This window comes from Oncorhynchus nerka, linkage group LG16 (assembly GCF_034236695.1).
Source record: "Oncorhynchus nerka isolate Pitt River linkage group LG16, Oner_Uvic_2.0, whole genome shotgun sequence".
Lineage (NCBI taxonomy): Eukaryota > Metazoa > Chordata > Actinopteri > Salmoniformes > Salmonidae > Oncorhynchus > Oncorhynchus nerka.
In genome coordinates this window covers 2,715,720-2,729,292 of record NC_088411.1, presented here as the reverse complement: position 1 = coordinate 2,729,292, position 13,573 = coordinate 2,715,720, and positions in this window count along the sequence as shown.

The window sequence follows — 13,573 nt, the reverse complement described above, 5'->3', positions numbered from 1 at the left end:
TACAGATATAGGCATGCAGAAGGTGCGATCCTATAAACTGTCTGCTATACAGATATAGGCATGCAGAAGGTGCGATCCTATAAACTGTCTGCTATACAGATATAGGCATGCAGAAGGTGCGATCCTATAAACTGTCTGCTATACAGATATAGGCATGCAGAAGGTGCGATCCTATAAACTGTCTGCTATACAGATATAGGCATGCAGAAGGTGCGATCCTATAAACTGTCTGCTATACAGATATAGGCATGCAGAAGGTGCGATCCTATAAACTGTCTGCTATACAGATATAGGCATGCAGAAGGTGCGATCCTATAAACTGTCTGCTATACAGATATAGGCATGCAGAAGGTGCGATCCTATAAACTGTATACAGATATAGGCATGCAGAAGGTGCGATCCTATAAACTGTCTGCTATACAGATATAGGCATGCAGAAGGTGCGATCCTATAAACTGTCTGCTATACAGATATAGGCATGCAGAAGGTGCGATCCTATAAACTGTCTGCTATACAGATATAGGCATGCAGAAGGTGCGATCCTATAAACTGTATACAGATATAGGCATGCAGAAGGTGCGATCCTATAAACTGTCTGCTATACAGATATAGGCATGCAGAAGGTGCGATCCTATAAACTGTATACAGATATAGGCATGCAGAAGGTGCGATCCTATAAACTGTCTGCTATACAGATATAGGCATGCAGAAGGTGCGATCCTATAAACTGTCTGCAGATATAGGCATGCAGAAGGTGCGATCCTATAAACTGTCTGCTATACAGATATAGGCATGCAGAAGGTGCGATCCTATAAACTGTCTGCTATACAGATATAGGCATGCAGAAGGTGCGATCCTATAAACTGTCTGCTATACAGATATAGGCATGCAGAAGGTGCGATCCTATAAACTGTCTGCTATACAGATATAGGCATGCAGAAGGTGCGATCCTATAAACTGTCTGCTATACAGATATAGGCATGCAGAAGGTGCGATCCTATAAACTGTCTGCTATACAGATATAGGCATGCAGAAGGTGCGATCCTATAAACTGTCTGCTATACAGATATAGGCATGCAGAAGGTGCGATCCTATAAACTGTCTGCTATACAGATATAGGCATGCAGAAGGTGCGATCCTATAAACTGTCTGCTATACAGATATAGGCATGCAGAAGGTGCGATCCTATAAACTGTCTGCTATACAGATATAGGCATGCAGAAGGTGCGATCCTATAAACTGTCTGCTATACAGATATAGGCATGCAGAAGGTGCGATCCTATAAACTGTCTGCTATACAGATATAGGCATGCAGAAGGTGCGATCCTATAAACTGTCTGCTATACAGATATAGGCATGCAGAAGGTGCGATCCTATAAACTGTCTGCTATACAGATATAGGCATGCAGAAGGTGCGATCCTATAAACTGTCTGCTATACAGATATAGGCATGCAGAAGGTGCGATCCTATAAACTGTATACAGATATAGGCATGCAGAAGGTGCGATCCTATAAACTGTCTGCTATACAGATATAGGCATGCAGAAGGTGCGATCCTATAAACTGTCTGCTATACAGATATAGGCATGCAGAAGGTGCGATCCTATAAACTGTATACAGATATAGGCATGCAGAAGGTGCGATCCTATAAACTGTATATAGATATAGGCATGCAGAAGGTGCGATCCTATAAACTGTATACAGATATAGGCATGCAGAAGGTGCGATCCTATAAACTGTATACAGATATAGGCATGCAGAAGGTGCGATCCTATAAACTGTATACAGATATAGGCATGCAGAAGGTGCGATCCTATAAACTGTCTGCTATACAGATATAGGCATGCAGAAGGTGCGATCCTATAAACTGTCTGCTATACAGATATAGGCATGCAGAAGGTGCGATCCTATAAACTGTCTGCTATACAGATATAGGCATGCAGAAGGTGCGATCCTATAAACTGTCTGCTATACAGATATAGGCATGCAGAAGGTGCGATCCTATAAACGGTCTGCTATACAGATATAGGCATGCAGAAGGTGCGATCCTATAAACTGTCTGCTATACAGATATAGGCATGCAGAAGGTGCGATCCTATAAACTGTATACAGATATAGGCATGCAGAAGGTGCGATCCTATAAACTGTCTGCTATACAGATATAGGCATGCAGAAGGTGCGATCCTATAAACTGTATACAGATATAGGCATGCAGAAGGTGCGATCCTATAAACTGTCTGCTATACAGATATAGGCATGCAGAAGGTGCGATCCTATAAACTGTCTGCTATACAGATATAGGCATGCAGAAGGTGCGATCCTATAAACTGTCTGCTATACAGATATAGGCATGCAGAAGGTGCGATCCTATAAACTGTCTGCTATACAGATATAGGCATGCAGAAGGTGCGATCCTATAAACTGTCTGCTATACAGATATAGGCATGCAGAAGGTGCGATCCTATAAACTGTATAAAGATATAGGCATGCAGAAGGTGCGATCCTATAAACTGTCTGCTATACAGATATAGGCATGCAGAAGGTGCGATCCTATAAACTGTATACAGATATAGGCATGCAGAAGGTGCGATCCTATAAACTGTCTGCTATACAGATATAGGCATGCAGAAGGTGCGATCCTATAAACTGTCTGCTATACAGATATAGGCATGCAGAAGGTGCGATCCTATAAACTGTATACAGATATAGGCATGCAGAAGGTGCGATCCTATAAACTGTCTGCTATACAGATATAGGCATGCAGAAGGTGCGATCCTATAAACTGTATACAGATATAGGCATGCAGAAGGTGCGATCCTATAAACTGTATACAGATATAGGCATGCAGAAGGTGCGATCCTATAAACTGTATACAGATATAGGCATGCAGAAGGTGCGATCCTATAAACTGTATACAGATATAGGCATGCAGAAGGTGCGATCCTATAAACTGTATACAGATATAGGCATGCAGAAGGTGCGATCCTATAAACTGTCTGCTATACAGATATAGGCATGCAGAAGGTGCGATCCTATAAACTGTCTGCTATACAGATATAGGCATGCAGAAGGTGCGATCCTATAAACTGTCTGCTATACAGATATAGGCATGCAGAAGGTGCGATCCTATAAACTGTCTGCTATACAGATATAGGCATGCAGAAGGTGCGATCCTATAAACTGTCTGCTATACAGATATAGGCATGCAGAAGGTGCGATCCTATAAACTGTCTGCTATACAGATATAGGCATGCAGAAGGTGCGATCCTATAAACTGTCTGCTATACAGATATAGGCATGCAGAAGGTGCGATCCTATAAACTGTCTGCTATACAGATATAGGCATGCAGAAGGTGCGATCCTATAAACTGTCTGCTATACAGATATAGGCATGCAGAAGGTGCGATCCTATAAACTGTCTGCTATACAGATATAGGCATGCAGAAGGTGCGATCCTATAAACTGTCTGCTATACAGATATAGGCATGCAGAAGGTGCGATCCTATAAACTGTATACAGATATAGGCATGCAGAAGGTGCGATCCTATAAACTGTCTGCTATACAGATATAGGCATGCAGAAGGTGCGATCCTATAAACTGTCTGCTATACAGATATAGGCATGCAGAAGGTGCGATCCTATAAACTGTCTGCTATACAGATATAGGCATGCAGAAGGTGCGATCCTATAAACTGTATACAGATATAGGCATGCAGAAGGTGCGATCCTATAAACTGTCTGCTATACAGATATAGGCATGCAGAAGGTGCGATCCTATAAACTGTATACAGATATAGGCATGCAGAAGGTGCGATCCTATAAACTGTATACAGATATAGGCATGCAGAAGGTGCGATCCTATAAACTGTATACAGATATAGGCATGCAGAAGGTGCGATCCTATAAACTGTCTGCTATACAGATATAGGCATGCAGAAGGTGCGATCCTATAAACTGTCTGCTATACAGATATAGGCATGCAGAAGGTGCGATCCTATAAACTGTCTGCTATACAGATATAGGCATGCAGAAGGTGCGATCCTATAAACTGTCTGCTATACAGATATAGGCATGCAGAAGGTGCGATCCTATAAACTGTCTGCTATACAGATATAGGCATGCAGAAGGTGCGATCCTATAAACTGTCTGCTATACAGATATAGGCATGCAGAAGGTGCGATCCTATAAACTGTCTGCTATACAGATATAGGCATGCAGAAGGTGCGATCCTATAAACTGTCTGCTATACAGATATAGGCATGCAGAAGGTGCGATCCTATAAACTGTCTGCTATACAGATATAGGCATGCAGAAGGTGCGATCCTATAAACTGTCTGCTATACAGATATAGGCATGCAGAAGGTGCGATCCTATAAACTGTCTGCTATACAGATATAGGCATGCAGAAGGTGCGATCCTATAAACTGTCTGCTATACAGATATAGGCATGCAGAAGGTGCGATCCTATAAACTGTCTGCTATACAGATATAGGCATGCAGAAGGTGCGATCCTATAAACTGTCTGCTATACAGATATAGGCATGCAGAAGGTGCGATCCTATAAACTGTCTGCTATACAGATATAGGCATGCAGAAGGTGCGATCCTATAAACTGTCTGCTATACAGATATAGGCATGCAGAAGGTGCGATCCTATAAACTGTCTGCTATACAGATATAGGCATGCAGAAGGTGCGATCCTATAAACTGTCTGCTATACAGATATAGGCATGCAGAAGGTGCGATCCTATAAACTGTCTGCTATACAGATATAGGCATGCAGAAGGTGCGATCCTATAAACTGTCTGCTATACAGATATAGGCATGCAGAAGGTGCGATCCTATAAACTGTCTGCTATACAGATATAGGCATGCAGAAGGTGCGATCCTATAAACTGTCTGCTATACAGATATAGGCATGCAGAAGGTGCGATCCTATAAACTGTCTGCTATACAGATATAGGCATGCAGAAGGTGCGATCCTATAAACTGTCTGCTATACAGATATAGGCATGCAGAAGGTGCGATCCTATAAACTGTCTGCTATACAGATATAGGCATGCAGAAGGTGCGATCCTATAAACTGTCTGCTATACAGATATAGGCATGCAGAAGGTGCGATCCTATAAACTGTCTGCTATACAGATATAGGCATGCAGAAGGTGCGATCCTATAAACTGTCTGCTATACAGATATAGGCATGCAGAAGGTGCGATCCTATAAACTGTCTGCTATACAGATATAGGCATGCAGAAGGTGCGATCCTATAAACTGTATACAGATATAGGCATGCAGAAGGTGCGATCCTATAAACTGTCTGCTATACAGATATAGGCATGCAGAAGGTGCGATCCTATAAACTGTCTGCTATACAGATATAGGCATGCAGAAGGTGCGATCCTATAAACTGTATACAGATATAGGCATGCAGAAGGTGCGATCCTATAAACTGTATACAGATATAGGCATGCAGAAGGTGCGATCCTATAAACTGTATACAGATATAGGCATGCAGAAGGTGCGATCCTATAAACTGTATACAGATATAGGCATGCAGAAGGTGCGATCCTATAAACTGTATACAGATATAGGCATGCAGAAGGTGCGATCCTATAAACTGTCTGCTATACAGATATAGGCATGCAGAAGGTGCGATCCTATAAACTGTCTGCTATACAGATATAGGCATGCAGAAGGTGCGATCCTATAAACTGTCTGCTATACAGATATAGGCATGCAGAAGGTGCGATCCTATAAACTGTCTGCTATACAGATATAGGCATGCAGAAGGTGCGATCCTATAAACTGTATACAGATATAGGCATGCAGAAGGTGCGATCCTATAAACTGTATACAGATATAGGCATGCAGAAGGTGCGATCCTATAAACTGTATACAGATATAGGCATGCAGAAGGTGCGATCCTATAAACTGTCTGCTATACAGATATAGGCATGCAGAAGGTGCGATCCTATAAACTGTATACAGATATAGGCATGCAGAAGGTGCGATCCTATAAACTGTATACAGATATAGGCATGCAGAAGGTGCGATCCTATAAACTGTATACAGATATAGGCATGCAGAAGGTGCGATCCTATAAACTGTCTGCTATACAGATATAGGCATGCAGAAGGTGCGATCCTATAAACTGTATACAGATATAGGCATGCAGAAGGTGCGATCCTATAAACTGTATACAGATATAGGCAGAAGGAGGTTAATTTGTAACTTTTTATCCCAATATTTTTTTATAAATATATTATATTGTTAGATTTTAGGAGTAACTCTGGTAGGCCTAAAACTTTCTTCCTCTCACCTCAAGTTCAACTGTTGGAGTCAGTTCATATCATAGGTCTGCAGTATACCCTGAGCGTACAAAACATTAGTAACACCTTCCTAATAATGAGTTGCACCCCCTTTTCCCCTCAGAACAGCCTCAATTTGTTCGGTCATGGACTCTACAAGGTGTCGAAAGCGTTCCAAAGAGATATTGGCCCATGTTGACTCCAATGCTTCGTACAGTTGTGTGAAGTTGGCTGGTTGTCCTTTGGATGGTGGACAATTCTTGATACACACAGGAAACGGTTGAGCGTGAAAAACCCAGCAGCGTTGCAGTTCTTGACACACTCAAGCCGGTGACCCTGGCACCTACTACCATACCCTGTTCAAAGGCACTTAAAGGTTTTGTCTTGCCCATTCACCCTCTGAATGGCACACATACATAATCCATGTCTCAATTGTCTCAAGGCTAAAAAAAAATCCTTCTTTATTAGGGTAATATCAAAAGTAAGTCAAGCCATTGTTTATAAGTGAAATGCAAGCAGGATATTGTATCGTGGTAAACACAACAGTACAGGTTAAAGACAGTACCGTTTTGTTTCAACAGAATGAAACAAAACAAACAGTTTTGAACAGGCTATTTTGCCAACCATACCAGTACCTACCATACCCAACAAATGTCAGCATCAGGCTAATGATATTTATTTTTTTACAAAAAGCCTATTTTACAAAAAGCCTACTTATAACCTATCTTAAAATAAATACAGATCACACAACTAAAAAGACAGATCAATCTTAATTTAGCCAAGGGACATGTCTCAACATACATTTCAATGTTTAGCATATTAAAAGAACTGGTTTAGATGAATAAATAGGCCTACAATAATAACAGTTTGATATATAAGGATAATAATGATACAACAAATTATTATAAATACATAAATAAATACAAATTATAATGTTCCAAAATTGCATCCTGCCTGAATAGCGAGTTGCACAGTAGCCTGCATTTGGCCATTTGTTTGGTATTCAAAAATATTCTGCTAATGTCTTCTCTCATGCAAATGACAGAATTGCATAAAATGTCTTTCAAAAACACCTATTTTCTTCCAGACCCTGTTAAATTATCTCCACGAGTGGAAATCCTACAAACTTGTCTGCTCAACTGTATACCACTACACAAATGTGATTATGGGGATTAACAGTAAATGTACTACTGGTGACATATGTAATGGGGAATTGATGATAATAAACAATCAAAGGGCAAACAATTAACACAATAAAACAATTAATGCGCAAGAATTGGTGGGAGGAAGGCAGCTCAGCGCTTTATGGAGAGCTGAGCACCTTATGGAGATGAGCTAATATTGTCGCCCCCCCCCTCCCCTTCTTCTTGTTTCAGCATTTCAAATTATACTCGAGACACATCATCTTTGCACATATTTTAGATGCATTGCTTTTCACTGATAGCCGCATCTCAATGATCGGCTAGGCCTATTGCCACGCGTGCTGCCCTAATTGCGGGCTTCCCAAGTAGGTATAGGCCTTCTGATGGTTAAGTATTTTGAAATATTTCATTATTTCTGTACAGACAGGAGTAGTTATATAATTTTGGCAAATGTATTTCAATTTACTTTAGGCTGCAGTGGCTACTGTTACCGAATCTTGTCCTATGCTTAGGCTACTCATCACATCAGGAAATGTTGTTTTTTGTTAGCCTGTAAATGTTAGCCTGTAAATGTTAGCCTGTAAATGTTTGCCTGTAAATGTTAGCCTGTAAATGTTAGCCTGTAAATGTTAGCCTGTAAATGCTTTATTATAAAGGTAATTATTTTCAGCCCCTGCACTCAGCACCACCTACTCTAAACAACTTCCCAAAGCTATGCATACATGGGCACAGTTGCTGGAAATACGTTATTCCATAAGGATATTGAAAGGTACTATATGTCCATGAAAAGAGAACAGTCATGTCATATTGGAGGTTGCATGTTATGTGTACTCCTAGGACACTGATGGGTCCTCTGAAACTGAACCTGGTAGGAGCCCCCGAGGGCTAAGCATTTACATTTACATTTACATTTAAGTCATTTAGCAGACGCTCTTATCCAGAGCGACTTACAAATTGGTGCGTTCACCTTAAGACATCCAGTGGAACAGCCACTTTACAATAGTGCATCTAAATCTTTTAAGGGGGGTGAGAAGGATTACTTTATCCTATCCTAGGTATTCCTGAAAGAGGTGGGGTTTCAGGTGTCTCCGGAAGGTGGTGATTGACTCCGCTGTCCTGGCGTCGTGAGGGAGTTTGTTCCACCATTGGGGGGCCAGAGCAGCAAACAGTTTTGACTGGGCTGCGCGGGAACTGTACTTCCTCAGTGGTAGGGAGGCGAGCAGGCCAGAGGTGGATGAACGCAGTGCCCTTGTTTGGGTGTAGGGCCTGATCAGAGCCTGGAGGTACTGAGGTGCCGTTCCCCTCACAGCTCCGTAGGCAAGCACCATGGTCTTGTAGCGGATGCGAGCTTCAACTGGAAGCCAGTGGAGAGAGCGGAGGAGCGGGGTGACGTGAGAGAACTTGGGAAGGTTGAACACCAGACGGGCTGCGGCGTTCTGGATGAGTTGTAGGGGTTTAATGGCACAGGCAGGGAGCCCAGCCAACAGCGAGTTGCAGTAATCCAGACGGGAGATGACAAGTGCCTGGATTAGGACCTGCGCTGCTTCCTGTGTGAGGCAGGGTCGTACTCTGCGGATGTTGTAGAGCATGAACCTACAAGAACGGGCCACCGCCTTGATGTTAGTTGAGAACGACAGGGTGTTGTCCAGGATCACGCCAAGGTTCTTAGCGCTCTGGGAGGAGGACACAATGGAGTTGTCAACCGTGATTGTGAGATCATGGAATGGGCAGTCCTTCCCCGGGAAGAAGAGCAGCTCCGTCTTGCCGAGGTTCAGCTTGAGGTGGTGATCCGTCATCCACACTGATATGTCTGCCAGACATGCAGAGATGCGATTCGCCACCTGGTCATCAGAAGGGGGAAAGGAGAAGATTAATTGTGTGTCGTCTGCATAGCAATGATAGGAGAGACCATGTGAGGTTATGACAGAGCCAAGTGACTTGGTGTATAGCGAGAATAGGAGAGGGCCTAGAACAGAGCCCTGGGGGACGCCAGTGGTGAGAGCGCGTGGTGAGGAGACAGATTCTCGCCACGCCACCTGGTAGGAGCGACCTGTCAGGTAGGACGCAATCCAAGCGTGGGCCGCGCCGGAGATGCCCAACTCGGAGAGGGTGGAGAGGAGGATCTGATGGTTCACAGTATCGAAGGCAGCCGATAGGTCTAGAAGGATGAGAGCAGAGGAGAGAGAGTTAGCTTTAGCAGTGCGGAGGGCCTCCGTGATACAGAGAAGAGCAGTCTCAGTTGAATGACTAGTCTTGAAACCTGACTGATTTGGATCAAGAAGGTCATTCTGAGAGAGATAGCGGGAGAGCTGGCCAAGGACGGCACGTTCAAGAGTTTTGGAGAGAAAAGAAAGAAGGGATACTGGTCTGTAGTTGTTGACATCGGAGGGATCGAGTGTAGGTTTTTTCAGAAGGGGTGCAACTCTCGCTCTCTTGAAGACAGAAGGGACGTAGCCAGCGGTCAGGGATGAGTTGATGAGCGAGGTGAGGTAAGGCAGAAGGTCTCCGGAAATGGTCTGGAGAAGAGAGGAGGGAATAGGGTCAAGCGGGCAGGTTGTTGGGCGGCCGGCCGTCACAAGACGCGAGATTTCATCTGGAGAGAGAGGGGAGAAAGAGGTCAGAGCACAGGGTAGGGCAGTGTGAGCAGAACCAGCGGTGTCGTTTGACTTAGCAAACGAGGATCGGATGTCGTCGACCTTCTTTTCAAAATGGTTGACGAAGTCATCTGCAGAGAGGGAGGAGGGGGGGGAGGGGGAGGAGGATTCAGGAGGGAGGAGAAGGTGGCAAAGAGCTTCCTAGGGTTAGAGGCAGATGCTTGGAATTTAGAGTGGTTGAAAGTGGCTTTAGCAGCAGAGACAGAAGAGGAAAATGTAGAGAGGAGGGAGTGAAAGGATGCCAGGTCCGCAGGGAGGCGAGTTTTCCTCCATTTCCGCTCGGCTGCCCGGAGCCCTGTTCTGTGAGCTCGCAATGAGTCGTCGAGCCACGGAGCAGGAGGGGAGGACCGAGCCGGCCTGTAGGATAGGGGACATAGAGAATCAAGGGATGCAGAAAGGGAGGAGAGGAGGGTACATGATAGTGCATTACTGTGTCTTGACTTTCACCCTAAGCTAACAGATAGTCTTCAGGTAGGCATATCGTATTTCATTGCATTAATCCACTACAATATGATTTGTTTTGTCTTGTTCTTTGCTTCGCTGAGTGTGTGGTGTTCAACTGCTCTGACAGCCTGATCTGCAAGGCCATGAGTAAGTTCTTCAATGGACTGGCACAATCCAGGGTGTGGGTCTGCTTCAACTAGTTCAACCGAATCGAAGTGGAGGTGCTGTCTGTGGTGGCCCAGCAGGTGCTGAGCATCCAGCAGGCCATCGCCAGGGACCTGAAGACCTTCATGTTCGAGGGAACCGAGTTGTCCTCATTCCTACCTACTCTAACTTCATCACCATGAACCCTGGTTACGCAGGCAGGGCCGAGCTCCCAGACAACGTCACGATACAGTACACCTACCACTGACTATAGTTGTTTTTGTTCAACTTAAAGGGATAGGTCACAATTGACCATTTTATAATTTACTTCATTATATAGTTAAACAAATTTAGCATGAGGATTGTTGCAAGAAAGACTGGGAGTGTGGAGCTGTCAATCTTCTCTTGCAGGTTGTTTTCGGTACGGTGGCTATGATAATACCAGACTACGGTCTCATTGGTGAGATCTCACTAAATGACATGGGCTTTATTGAGTCTCGCAGGTATAAATCATACTGATATATAACTAATCTACTATGGTTGTCTAGTCATACATAGTTATCTAACTCCTCACATTGATTCAAAATAATCCCTATCTTGGTGTTCCTATCAGTCTTGCCGGGAAGATCGTGGCAATCAGGGCCGGCTCAAGGCATAAGTGGTCAGGGGCTGTTAAGAGTTAGAATAGTAGAATACACAAGGTGCAACTTCGACATTTGGTTGTACAGTTTTTCTCCTCTTCACACAATTAGTCATGTCAGCTAACAATTTTTAGATTGGTAAATTAGTCTAGTCAGTTATCTAAACTTGTAGTAATCATAGACAAATACCAATCGGGCACCCAGGGCATGTGCTCAGGTGCCCTGAACTCCAGGGGGCCCCCATAATGATGGGCGTGGCTTTGGTTCAAATCTGGGTATTAATACCAACACTAGGGTTCTTTTGCACCAATGAGTATTAATGTAAAACCTGGCGTTCATTTAACTCCTGAATCAACACCAGAAATGTTTTTAAAAAATCAACACTAAGTAATACCGGCCACTTTACTGTGCACTAATGTCATCATTATAAACATTTTATGCTTCTCCACAGAAGCGCATTCTGTCAAAGCTTTCGTAGCTTTTCACCTGCTTGTGTGCTAGTGCACATTTGAACTTGTCTGTCGTATGTCTCACACTTTCACAGATGACTGTATGCTGGCATTGTATCCAAGTTCTACAGCTGCACCATTGAGACCATCTTGACTGGCTGCATCACGACTTGGTATGGCAAATGCACTGCCCTCGACCGCAAAGTGCTACAGAATGTGGTGCGAACAGCCCAGTACATCACGGAGGCCGAGCTCCCTGCCATCCAGGACCTTTACATCAGGAAGTGTCAGAAAAAGGTCAGTAAAATTGCCAAAGTCTCCAGCCACCCAAGCCATAGACTGTTCACTCTGCAGCTTTTTACCACCAAGCCATAAGACTGCCAAATAGTTAATTAAATGGTTACCCAGACTATCTGCATTGACCCTATCTTGCACTGACTCTATGTACACTCACAACAATATACACTCAGTGGTCAGTTTATTAGGTACACCCATCTACTACCGGGTACGACCCCACTTTGCCTCCAGAACAGCCTGAATACTTTGGGGGCATGGAAACGTTGCTCAATTGGACCCGACGTGTGCCAGGAAAACATTCCTCACACCGTTACACCACTGCCACCAGCCTGTATCGTTGACACCAGGCAGTAGGGGTCCATTGGCTCATGCTGCTTACGTCAAATCCTGTCTGTGTCATGCCATCAGCATGACGCAACAGCAACCGTGATTCATCGGACCAGGCAATGTTTTTCCACTCCTCAATTGTCCAGTGTTGGTGATTGCGTGCCCACTGGAGCTGCTTTTTCTTGTTTTTAGCTGAGAGGGAAACCCGGGATGGTCGTCTGCTGCAACAGCCCATCTGTAACAAGGATCGACGAGTTGTGCGTTCCGAGATGCCGTTCTTCACAGCACTGTTGTACTGCGCCGTTATTGGTCTGCTTATGGCCCGGAAGTTCGCTTGCACGCACGATTCTTGCCATTCTCCTTATACCTCTCTCATCAACGAGCTGATTTCACCCACAGGACTGCCGCTGACTGGATATTTTTTGTTTGTCGCACTATTCTCTGTGAACCTTAGACACTGTCATGCTTGAAAAGCCCAGAAGGGGGGCTGTTTCTGAGATACTGGATCCGGCGTACCAAGCACCGACGATCATATCATACTCAAAGCCGCTTAGGTCACTCGTTTGGACAATTCTAACGTCCAATCGAACAGTAACTGAATGCCTGCTCTATATAGCAAGCCACGGCCACGTGACTCAGTCTGTAGTAGCCATCCATTTTCATGAATGGAGCGATCATCATTCATCATGTAGGCAAATACTAGACCTATATATACAGTGCTTTCAGAAAGTATTCATACTTCTTGACTTAATTCACATTTTGCTGTGTTACAGCCTGAATTCAAAATGGATTAATTATATGTTTTTCTCACCCATCTACACACAATACCTCATAAAGACAAAGTGAAAACATGTTTTTAGAAATTTCTTTACAATTATTGGAAGTGTAATACAGAAATATCTAATTTAAATAATGATTCACACCCCTGAGTCAACACTTTGTGGAAGCACCTTTGCCAACGATTACAGCTGTGAGTCTCTGGGTAAGTCTACGGGTAAAGTGCAACATTTGCCCATTATTCTTTTCAAAAATGTTCAAGCTCTGTCAAATTGGTTGTTAGTCATTACTAGACAACCATTTTCAGGTATTGCAATAGATTTTCAAGTAGATTTAAGTCCAAACTAACTCGGCCACTCAGGAACATTCACTGTCTTCTTAGTAGCAACTC